The sequence below is a fragment of the Miscanthus floridulus genome, chromosome 18, assembly GCF_019320115.1.
Source record: "Miscanthus floridulus cultivar M001 chromosome 18, ASM1932011v1, whole genome shotgun sequence".
In the NCBI taxonomy this organism is placed as follows: Eukaryota; Viridiplantae; Streptophyta; class Magnoliopsida; order Poales; family Poaceae; genus Miscanthus; species Miscanthus floridulus.
Genome location: NC_089597.1, coordinates 129,274,549 through 129,285,464, shown reverse-complemented (window position 1 = coordinate 129,285,464; position 10,916 = coordinate 129,274,549). Strand labels below are relative to the sequence as shown.

General features: G+C 43.7%; 1 pseudogene; it reads left to right on the top strand.

Moving 5' to 3' along the window:
- Nucleotides 1-326: 326 nt before the first annotated feature.
- Nucleotides 327-1,764, top strand: LOC136521387 (auxin-responsive protein SAUR32-like; annotated as a pseudogene).
- Nucleotides 1,765-10,916: the final 9,152 nt, after the last annotated feature.

Below are 10,916 nucleotides of genomic sequence, written 5' to 3'. Positions count from 1 at the left end.
CTGGCCACCAACTCCCCGGGCCCGCCTCTCTGGTCGGGGCGTCTCCTCTACCGGCGTGGTCCCCCTCCCCGGCGGGCGCCAGACCTCCGCGTACTCACGGCGAGGGTCTGCTCGTCGTCGTCGTCGAGGCTCCCCTCTCCCCCGCTCCACGGGTACGGTGGACCTCGAGGTACCTGCCCAAGCATGAAGACACAGCTCGACGGTTGGAACATACCCTCGCCGGCGAGGGTCGACGGCCGTCGCGAGGTAGTTAGTTGAGACAGCATTGAGCCGAAGGCCAAGGAAGGAGCTGGACCCGGGGGAGACTCCCCCAACAGATTGCTTTATTTACACCAACAAAATTGGATTAATTAGCAGGGGAAATTAATAACAAATAATCTCAGCGCAGGCACAAGGAAACAAAATGCGGCAGGTCGTCCTTGGCTGCCTAGTCCCACAGCCCACAGGGTAGTAGGCGGCTAGGCGCAGGCACGGCCGCACGGGCGGTGCTGCTGCTGCCTCATATACACGGGCACCTCGCCTCCTCCTCTCCCTCCCTCCCCACATCCCACAGGAGTACACGACGCCTCCGGCCAGCGCGACTCCAGCCACGCCGCGCACACTGCACGCCTCGCCTGCTCGCCCCCCAGACACCATAACCAACCACCACTTGCCGGTCGCCATGCACCACCCAGCGTCGTCCTCCCCGGCCGCCGCCGCCGCCGCCGCGTCGCTCTGACGTTGTGGGGGCTGGGGGCTAGAGCTATACAGGTAGACCGTCGTCTCGTCTCTCCCGGCCTGTGCCACTCAGTGCGACAGCGAACAGCCGGTACATCGGCGGGCGCACGCCGTCGATAGCAGCCGACGACCGCAGCAGGGATCGGTCATCGGTCGATCCGATTCCGATCCATGGGGGTTCACCGGCTGAAGAAGCAGCACTCGGCGCCGTCGCTGGGCGGCAGCGGGTCCGGGTCCGGGTCGGCGTCGATGCCGCCCAAGGGGTGCATGGCGGTGCGCGTGGTGGGGCCCGCGGGCGGCGGCGGCGGCAAAGGCGGACCGGCAAGAGGAGGAGGAGGAGCGGTTCGTGGTGCCTGTGGGGTACCTGAAGCACCCGCTGTTCGTGGCGCTGCTCAAGGCGGCGGAGGAGGAGTACGGCTTCGAGCAGAAGGGCGCCATCACCATCCCCTGCGGCGTCGACCACTTCCGCCGCGTCCAGGGCATCATCCACCACCAGCGGCACAACCACCACCACCACGGCTCCAGCGGCGGCGGAGGAGGAGGACACCATGGCCACCACAGCAGCAACCACTTCCACATCGCCGGCTGCTTCCGCGCCTGATCGATCGGTCGGTCCACTCCGATCCATCCACCACATGGATGGAAAGGGAGACCGATCGATCGATCGATTGATCGATCCATCCTCGCTTCGTCTCTAGTGGACGGGACGGGACGACGGATCGAAGAACAATAATAATATTTACAGAGCTTAATTATTATCTAGGGTTTTCTTCTTGGTTAGGATTTAGATGCAGGCCGCCGGGGATTGATCCATGATCGAAGGATCATGGTCGCCTCCTGCCTGCGATCGAGTATTAGCGTAATCATCAGTCAGTGGTGGATCTATCTGCAGGATTGGTCGTTTGGACATACGGATCGATCGGTCGATGATGATACTGTTTTTGGAGTTTTAAATCTCTCTCTCTCTCTCCCTCTTTATATCTTAGGTTTCTGATGATGATTATTATGATGATGAAGAAAACAAAGAAGAGGAGGAAAATTAAAGTATGATGCATGCGTGTTTCAGTGCTAGTTAGACTTTATATGCTCTGTCCTCCTCGCTTCTCTCTTTCCCTGTTCTTTCACTTTCTTGCTTCTCTTTTGTGAATGCTCTTTCTTCTCTTTTGTGAATGCTAGCTAGTACCAGTTGTTGCTAGCTACTAGGCATATGTTGTCATGTACTATATCTTTCTGGTATAATTTCTCGGATTCTTCCTGCTGCCACTATTCTCTTACGATTGTCCGAAAGAGATGTGTGTCTCTCCTCCTCATCTTCAAAGGTTGTTATTATTGGGTTAGTTCATCCACCATTCTAAAAAAATTCCGCAGTCCTCCTGCAAACAATCTAGTTTCTACAAAGCTTAGTTTGTTTCCATGCATGAGGGATTTGCTCCTCTGTAGTTGTACCAAGCAATTTAAGCAGAAGATTAGTATCCACGAAAAAAAGAAACGTAAGAGACTGTGCCACAGCATATATGGTAGAAGAAAGCTCCTTTTCATTCCCTCCTTTTATCACATCTCTAGTTCTCCACCAATCAAGCATGGGTTTAGTGATGCATTAGGTGCCGCCTAATCATTATTCTCTTGGACTTTCCGGACCGCTAGGCTACTACCACTACTTTTTTTTTTTTTTTTTGATAATGGCTACTACCACTACAAGTACTAGTACTATGTGGTGCTAAGTGTAATCAGTGAGTAGCATGCATGCTTTGCTTTGCCGTCCAAGAGACAGCTACTAGGTGGCATGCAATGCAACACGACAATATTCTTGTGAAGATTATGGCGTCATATATACATTTTCTTATTATGCTATGGAAGAACATGTGTGCACAGAGCAGCCAGCTCGGCTGAGCTTATACGATCATGAATTATAAATTAAAATAATATTTTTTTTTACCAGACCACCTAGCGGTAAACCATTTACTGCTACTGCTACTGCAACCGTTCACTCGGATTCTAGTGCTAGAGCCTACTCCGACCTGCACCTGCTGGCTGCTTCATGCCTGCCTTGGCCAGATCTCAGGTCCAGTTTAGTTTCCTCTCAAAATGCCAAATTTTTCAAGATTTCCCGTCACATCGAATATTTGGATGCATACATGAAGTATTAAATATAAATAAAAAATAAAACTAATTACACAGTTTAGACGAAATTCACGAGACGAATCTTTTAAGCCTAATTAGACTATGATTAGACACTAATTATCAAATAACAACGAAAATGCTACAGTGCCATTTTACCAAAAATTTCGGCATCTAAACATGCCCTCGGAGAAAGAGAAAGAGAGAGAACTCTACTACTCCTACGACATTCTAGTGTCAGAGAGACCTGCAGGGGCTCTGTCTGTAACGGTCAGGTATGTTCTGGGGCGGCGCTGGCTTATATGGGTTTTTTTAGTTAATGAATAGTATTTTTCACTTACATTAAATCAACTAATAATATTTTCAACAAAAATGTTATACAACACACATGTATTTTAACATAAAAACACATGGATTTTCTCTCTCTCTTTTTAACTGTCTGTGCGTAAGCCCAGCTGTATATGCATGGTCTGGTACGACATTGATGCGTAAGACCGATACTTGGAGGTCACCAGTTCACCGACCTTACCGTACTTGAGACCAAAGGATGTCATCGTCAGCACACAGAGGCGCTGGTCGGAGTCGTAGTCCTCGGCCACCCGAGACTGGATTTGTCCTCTTGTCCTCGCATAGAAAAAAATTGTTTATTGTGATATGTGGATTGATCTATGATCTTATAATTTGTGATTGTCTAGAGGTAGAAGAAGGCTGGAGGTAGGAGGAGGATGTAGATTGTTGGATCTTAATTCTATGGTGTAAAAAAATTCATGTGTTAAAACTAGGGATGAAAACGGTACGGATATTTTCCGACCGTATTTGAAACAGAATCCGTTTAGAGGGGTTCAGATCTGTCCGTATCCGAGTCCGGATATCCAACATCCGATACCGTATCCATATCCGAATACTCAAATCGCATATTTATGATGTCGATATCCAATCGTATCCTATCCGACATAGTTGACACTATCCGTATTCGAATCCGAATCTGGACAGAAATATGAAAACAAATATAATATCGGTGATATCCGTTCGTATCCGATCCATTTTCATCCCTAGTTAAAACTGCATAAAACACATGGTTGTTGGGTAGACACATTTTCAATCATGACTTATCAGCCAAACAAGACCAAAGCAACAGGGCGTAGAAATCAGAGATGGAGATTTCTCCAGAGCAGTAGCTGCTGCAGAAGGCAATGGGCACACGCATGTGGATTATCCGATCGATGAGCTATTTTTTTTATTTAAATCTCCTCCTCGTCCTCGGTAAACAAAACAGCTGTGCCTCCTTGTTATCTAACAAAACAGCTGTGTCCAGTGGAGCAGTTTTGCCGGTGAATCGCTCTCGTTACCATCTTCTCTCAGCGGATGAAAACAAATCTTCTCTCGGCGGGTGAAAACGATGCCCCTCCCTGTTGATGAACATGCATGACAAAAAGGAAGGCGAATGATGTGGACTGGCTTCTTCATGTTTTCGTCTCCCAACCCGTGTATATAGAATATTGTAAAACAAGTTTTCACGTGTGGGGAAGAATAAAGGTGCTAGTTCTAGTCCGTCCAAAAAGTACAGTTCTATCTATCTGTGATTACAAGTCAAATAAATTATCTACAATTTGACCAAAATTTGTAATAAAAATACAGTGATACTTATGATATCAGATAACATTTGTTAGATTTTTCGTGGAATATATTTTATAGTATACATATTTAGAATCGTAGTTGTTGCATGGTACCATTTTCTATAAACTTAGATTAATTTAAAATAGTTTGAGGTTGATCTAATTTAGTGTTACACTCCTTTCAGATGGAAGGAGTATTATGTTTGGACTCAGGATGTACTTTTCATCCCTCCATCAGGATATCGATAATGTACACTTTTTTTACCAGTATTATAATATAATATAATAAAAATATATTATATGATAATAGCACTTTTCATAATAAATTCATTAGTGATTAAGTACAGTCGATCATATTCTATAAAATTTCAGATATCTTTGGCTAAAGTTATAATTGTTTGACTTAAAACAGATTTTAGTGGACTAACATTTCTTGTAACGAGATATAGCACTCCTTTATTCTCCCTACATCCATGCTAAAAGATTCAGGATTCAATATAGGAAGAACCTTCTAGCTAGCACGGGTGATATATAGCGCTCTCCAATTATTCAATGTACGTAGACGTAGATTGTATTGATCGGTCCCTCCATGACTTTCCATCACTCTTGGTCGTCGAGTTTATCCTGCAGGGTGTGTGATCGAATTCATAGCAGGTAGTAGGAGCAGGTGCTTGTGACGTGTAAGGGCCTTTCATGTTTTCCATGTTCCTATGTATGTAGGAGTATATGAAATACTCCTATAAAAGCATATATACACGGAATGTTTCTTTTTGAAAGTATGCAACTTGGTAGAAGCAGAACAGAGCAAGGGGTTGGTCGTCACCGAGACACACGGGCATCGAGCACCATGTCTTTTATATATCAAGATTTTTTTTTTTGAGTTTGTTGTAGCATGGAATTTATCACAGTTGGCACCTACGTATCATTTAACGAATTATCAAGTAAAACGGCCGCTTTAATTAGGATAAACTGTCATTTTCAAGGGGATGGCCGGCCATTGTGTAGATTGAAACGACGTTTAAGCAGGCTAAACACCCTTTCAGGTGAACAAATTCGACAGAAGTAAAGAATCTTCTAGGACCAGTGATAGCTCTATCCTCCAAATATTCACTCTGTGTTGATTGATCCATGCATTCAGATGACTTTCCAACACTCTTGGCGTCATGGAGTTTATCCTGGTCTGATAGAAGAAAAAAAAAACGTATTCCAGATAGGTGTGTTTGTGACGTGAAAAGGTCTTGCATGATTTCCATGTTTCAATTGGAAGAAGTTATAATTTTTTTATAAAGGAAGATTCATTTATTAATTCACTATCATTACATCGAGTTCGTACAATAATCATAAAGTCATTTTCGACCTCTGCATAAAAACACATAGTCTACACACAATAATAGAGTAGCCCGGTACTCTAAGGCCAGTCTTAGTGGAGGTTTCATGAGAGTTATATGGGTATTAAATAAGTTGATATATCAAAGTATAAATAAAGAAAGAAATAATAAAAGTTCAATTGGATAAAATAAGTTTCACGAGGATAAAACTTGTTTATATTATTTTCAACACATTGGAGTCTCAGAAACTGAGACACGAAACCCCCCACTAAGACTGGTCCAATGAATATACCATACCACACCTATTTGAAGTTGTAGCTACACACATAATGTCTTGTTTGGCTACACTTATATCTACCTCATTCACATGTGTTTGGATAGATTGAAGTAGAAATTAATTTGATTTTCACCTAAATTTACTTCAACTCATGTGGGTTGAGAATTGAGATGCATACGAGTGTAGCCAAACACCCTTTCAGGTGAACAAATTCGACAGAAAGAATCTTCTGGGACCAGTGATAGCTCTCTCCAAATATTCACTCTGTATTGATTGATCCCTTCAGATGACTTTCCAACATTCTTGGCGTCAAAGACTTTATCCTGGTCTGATAGAAAAGAAAAATGTATTCCAGAGAGGTGTTTCCGACGTGTCTTGCATGATTTTTTCCATGTTGAAGTTATATTTGTTTATAAAGTCAAAGATTCATTTATTAATTCACTATCATTACAACGAGTTAATATAATAATAATCGTGAACTTACTTCTGACCTCTACATAAAACACATAGTGTTTTTTTTTTGCGAGTAATAAAAACACATAGAGTGTAAAAGAAGAGCCTATAGTACTCTAACAAATATACCAGACCACACCTATTCTGTTACAAGTTGTAACTACCATATACAAATACCACCCACATAAGGCTTTATTTGGCTATACTCATATCTACCTAACTCCACATATGTTGGAGATGGATTGGAGTGAAAATTAGTCTAATTTTCAACTCAATTCCCTCCAACACATGTGTGTTGAAGTGGATACAAATGCAGCCAAACAAGGCCTAATGGGAATCATATATCGGAGATACATTTTTTTCGATCAATGTCAGTGATACATGTAGTCAAAATATTTTTCGACACAAATCTCTGTACCACTTGTAAACATTCAGAACTGAAAATGTAGATAGTATACCGTAGTCGAAATTTATAGCCATTGGTTTAAAAAAGAACCTGGAAACGTCACTTACTATTCGTGACATGAGAAGGAGCAATACACTACTAGGCTTAATTTGGAGAACACACATTGTTTACATTGGCATATATCTGTCAGATAATAAACAAATAAAGAGATGAGGAATGAACAAGAACAAGAAGCATTATTAGACTCTACTTTTCGGCCGGCATACATATCAAGAAAGGAAGATACATGTATACGGATGGCGTCCTTTTTTCGTACGGACAGATCGTGCAAGATGGACATGCATGCGATTGCAGCCGATGGAGACCACCATTTTTTCGGCGGTGACAGCTGCTGAGCCGTTCGCTGTTGCTCCATATATTCCTCCATCCCTGCAACAAGACAAAGGCACACCATCAGTGATCAGCCTCACATATTTCTTGTGACATTGCTAAGCTAACTGCTACGGATTCTGCTCTGGACTCTTCTTCTACTACTCTCTCTCTCTAGCTCTAGCAGCCTGGCATGCATGGCCTTCTTCCTCCTCTCTCCTTCCCTCGCTTCTCCAGCCAGCAATGTCTCTCAGCCTGTCAGTCATATTCAGAATTGTATGGAGAGAGAGGAGTCTGAATGTCTGATGCATGCAATGGCCAGTGTGAAGGCGCTGTCGTTGCTCAGCTCAGCTCAGCTCATCAGGACATGCATGGACAATGGAGCCTTGCAGGAATGAATTAATGATGAAGAGTGAAAGGTGTTAGAATTGATCTCATCTGTCTTGACCCAACGGTTGAGACGGAACCTTTGACCACATCTTGATCGGGGACGTTCAGCCATCTAGTGGCTGGTGGGCCCCCGTCACACAGTGCCTATAAAGAGGAGGTGGGGCAAACGGCTCTAGATACGAGGTTCACTGCTACAGTAACAGGTTCACTACTACAGTAACAGCCCCACTGTCCTAACCCTAATCCGATCCAGAGGGAGGCACTGCCAACGACGGGAAGCGCCGCCAACATCTTCACCATCGCCCCTGCACCACCCCGACGTCCACGCCGCTGCCAGGACGTCACTGCTATCTCTTCACCACCACTGGACGTCTACGACTTCACCACCAGCACCACGGTGGGAACCACGGCGGACTCCTCCTCCAAGACTGACGGTCAGATACCTCTGCATCTCTCTCTCTCTCTCTTCCTCTAGTCTCCCTTTCTAGTTCGTGTCCCAAGATCATTCACTTATTTATCCTGAAAAGAATAGACAACACCCTCTGATCTACACCTAGATGGTCCTAAGCTTTCACAATGGTATCAGAGCCAGGTTTCCCTAGGCGTGGATCTTGTCAGGGGCAAGAAACCGATTAGAAAAGAAAAGATAGACTAGATCCGTTCGGATCTAGACAGAGAAGGGGTCAGCCGAACCCTAACCCTACGAAGAAGCGTGTGGGGAAGAAGAACAGTCTCTAACCCTAACTGGGTGAAGACGGAAGGGGCTCGGCTTCAAGACCGCTTGATCCGAACCCTAAACCCGCGACCAGATCTCGGGGAAAGAAATAGAAAGAAAAAGATAGTAGAAGGTGATTCAAATCGATTCGAAATTTCACGAAACCCTAACCCTAGATCCAATCCCCATCCCCAAATCGGTTCAATCCGAACACAAAAGAGAACCAAATCTGATGGGGAAGAAGGGGAAGGGGTAGTCTATCTCGCCGTGCGCCGGGGAGACCCTTTGCCGGCGCGGGAGAAGAAGACCGAACCAGGGGAGCTGTCCGCCCGGGCTCGACCAAAGAAGCGTCGCGGCCAGGCCGCTCGACGGCGGCGTGCTCACCCGCTGGGGAGCGCGCACGCCGGCGAGGGGGCCAGCGACAGCGCCTTGGCTGCCCTCTCCGCCGTTTCGCCCGCTCGAGTCACTCGGTGGCTGCTATTGCTGCGCTGAGGAAAGAAGGCAGAGAGCGGCGAAGAGAGAGAGAAGAGAAGGCCGAATGGCCTCTAGGGTTCGGGGACAGCGGCCGGAGAAGGTTTTGTTTCGGCCGAAATGATCGGACGACCGTCGGATGAGATCTGACGGTGATAGATGATTGGGCTGTCTTTCGGCCCAGGCGGCGAGGGCGAGAGGCCGAATTCCCGGCCCAGGCCCAGGTTGCGGCCTGGGCGCGGGGGAGCGCACGGGAAGGGCGCGTGCTGCAATGGGCCGAGCCGGCTTTTGCTGGTTTTTGGGCCAAGATAGTCACAATGAGCCCGCGAGCCGATTTTCGCATTTTTCTTTTTCCAGAAAATTGAAAAATAGAAATTGGCTCAAAAGAAAATTGGAAAAGAGAATTTTTCTGTGGGCAAAATTCACTAGTTTAAGATTTACATGTTTCCTCTGCAAAATTAAAGTTTATTATCTTTTCATTAAATTCGAACCAACAGGAGAATTTAATTTGAAGAGCAGTTGTAGTTATTCAGTAAATGATGAAAAGTTAATCCTCCAGTTAAAATTAGAACCAACGGGAAAATTTTAATTAGAGGAATAGTCGGTTGATAGTTAAAGTTAAATTATGGTATTGTTATTTTCTGACCAACGTTGATGATAACAATATTATAATTCTATGAGTTCTATGTTTAAAGTTTAAATCTCTGATGAATTTTGCATCAAAGTGACCAATTTTTTAGAGAAAAGATAAAGATCAAGGAATGCTCTTAAACTAGAGAAATGTATTTTCATGTTTCCGCTGCAATGAAGTTGATTGTCTTCTAATTAAATTTGAACCAATGGGATAATTTAATTCTGAGGAGCAGTTCTATGTTTTCAAGATTATTGAATTTCTATACGTTAATTCCATTTCTGCCCAACGGTGATGTGGAATTAATGTAGAAGAATGATGTTTTATTCTATTTCTGTCCAACGGTGATATAGAATAGAACATAAAGATTTCAAAGTTTAATGAGCATTATTGTTGAATATTTTTTCAGACAAAAGACTTCCATGCTTTCATTCTTGAAGGCAGTAAGAGAAATGAACTGGGTACTTGTGACTCAGATGATGAAATGCCTAAGGGCAAGTTATGTATGAAAGAATGACATTGCTTAAGGGACTGTGTTCTCTTTAAAGAATGGCTTCAAAAGAAAAGAATTCTAGGATATTGATCCAAGAAAAGAGATAGATCAATGAGAGTCTTCATTGAGAAATATCTTTTATGTACTCTCTGTGAAGAAGAATTTATATTCAGTTTCACTTATGAAAGTTGTAAAAGTCATCTACATGTTTAATTTGACTAACATTGGATTAAACATGTGTGTTAAAAGAATATTCGGATTTATTTCTGAATTTGATGATTGAACACGAGCCAATCCTGGCAATTATGTCCGTTCAAGGAAAAAGTTTGTGATAGTACCCGCATGGCGGGAAAAGTTTGAGAAAATACCCGCATGGCGGGGTGAAGTTGGCATAGTACTTATCCCGCATGACGGGAGAAGGATATGATGACTCATGTGCTCTAAGTGTATTCCGCACATGGAGAGAAGTTTGGGGTAGCTCTTATGCTATCCTAGAATTGACCGTACACTCTGATTGTGTCATGGTCATTAAGTACTCAATGAGTTTAAGAACAAAAAAAAGTTGCATGTGAATCAAAAGATAAGAATGATATGCAAGCGTGACTTGCAGAAGTATTGAAAATAATAGACTATGTTGAGTTTTGAAGTGAAATGAGGAAAATGTACTCCCATACGAATTTTATTTGCATGATGTAATCATGTAGATGAAGTAAGTAATCAAAGTTTCCTCATTAACAAGAGTTCTGAATGTTTTTCGAAATTGTGGTAGAAAAGTTCATACCACATTTCGAGGGGGAGAAATGTGAGATTAATTAAGAAAGACAATTAAGAAAGATACTTCCCCATACTTCAGATAATGCAATGCATACTATGCATTGAAGGTAAAAGTGATCTATAAAAGATGAATGTGGTCGTTGAGGGAGTAAGACAGT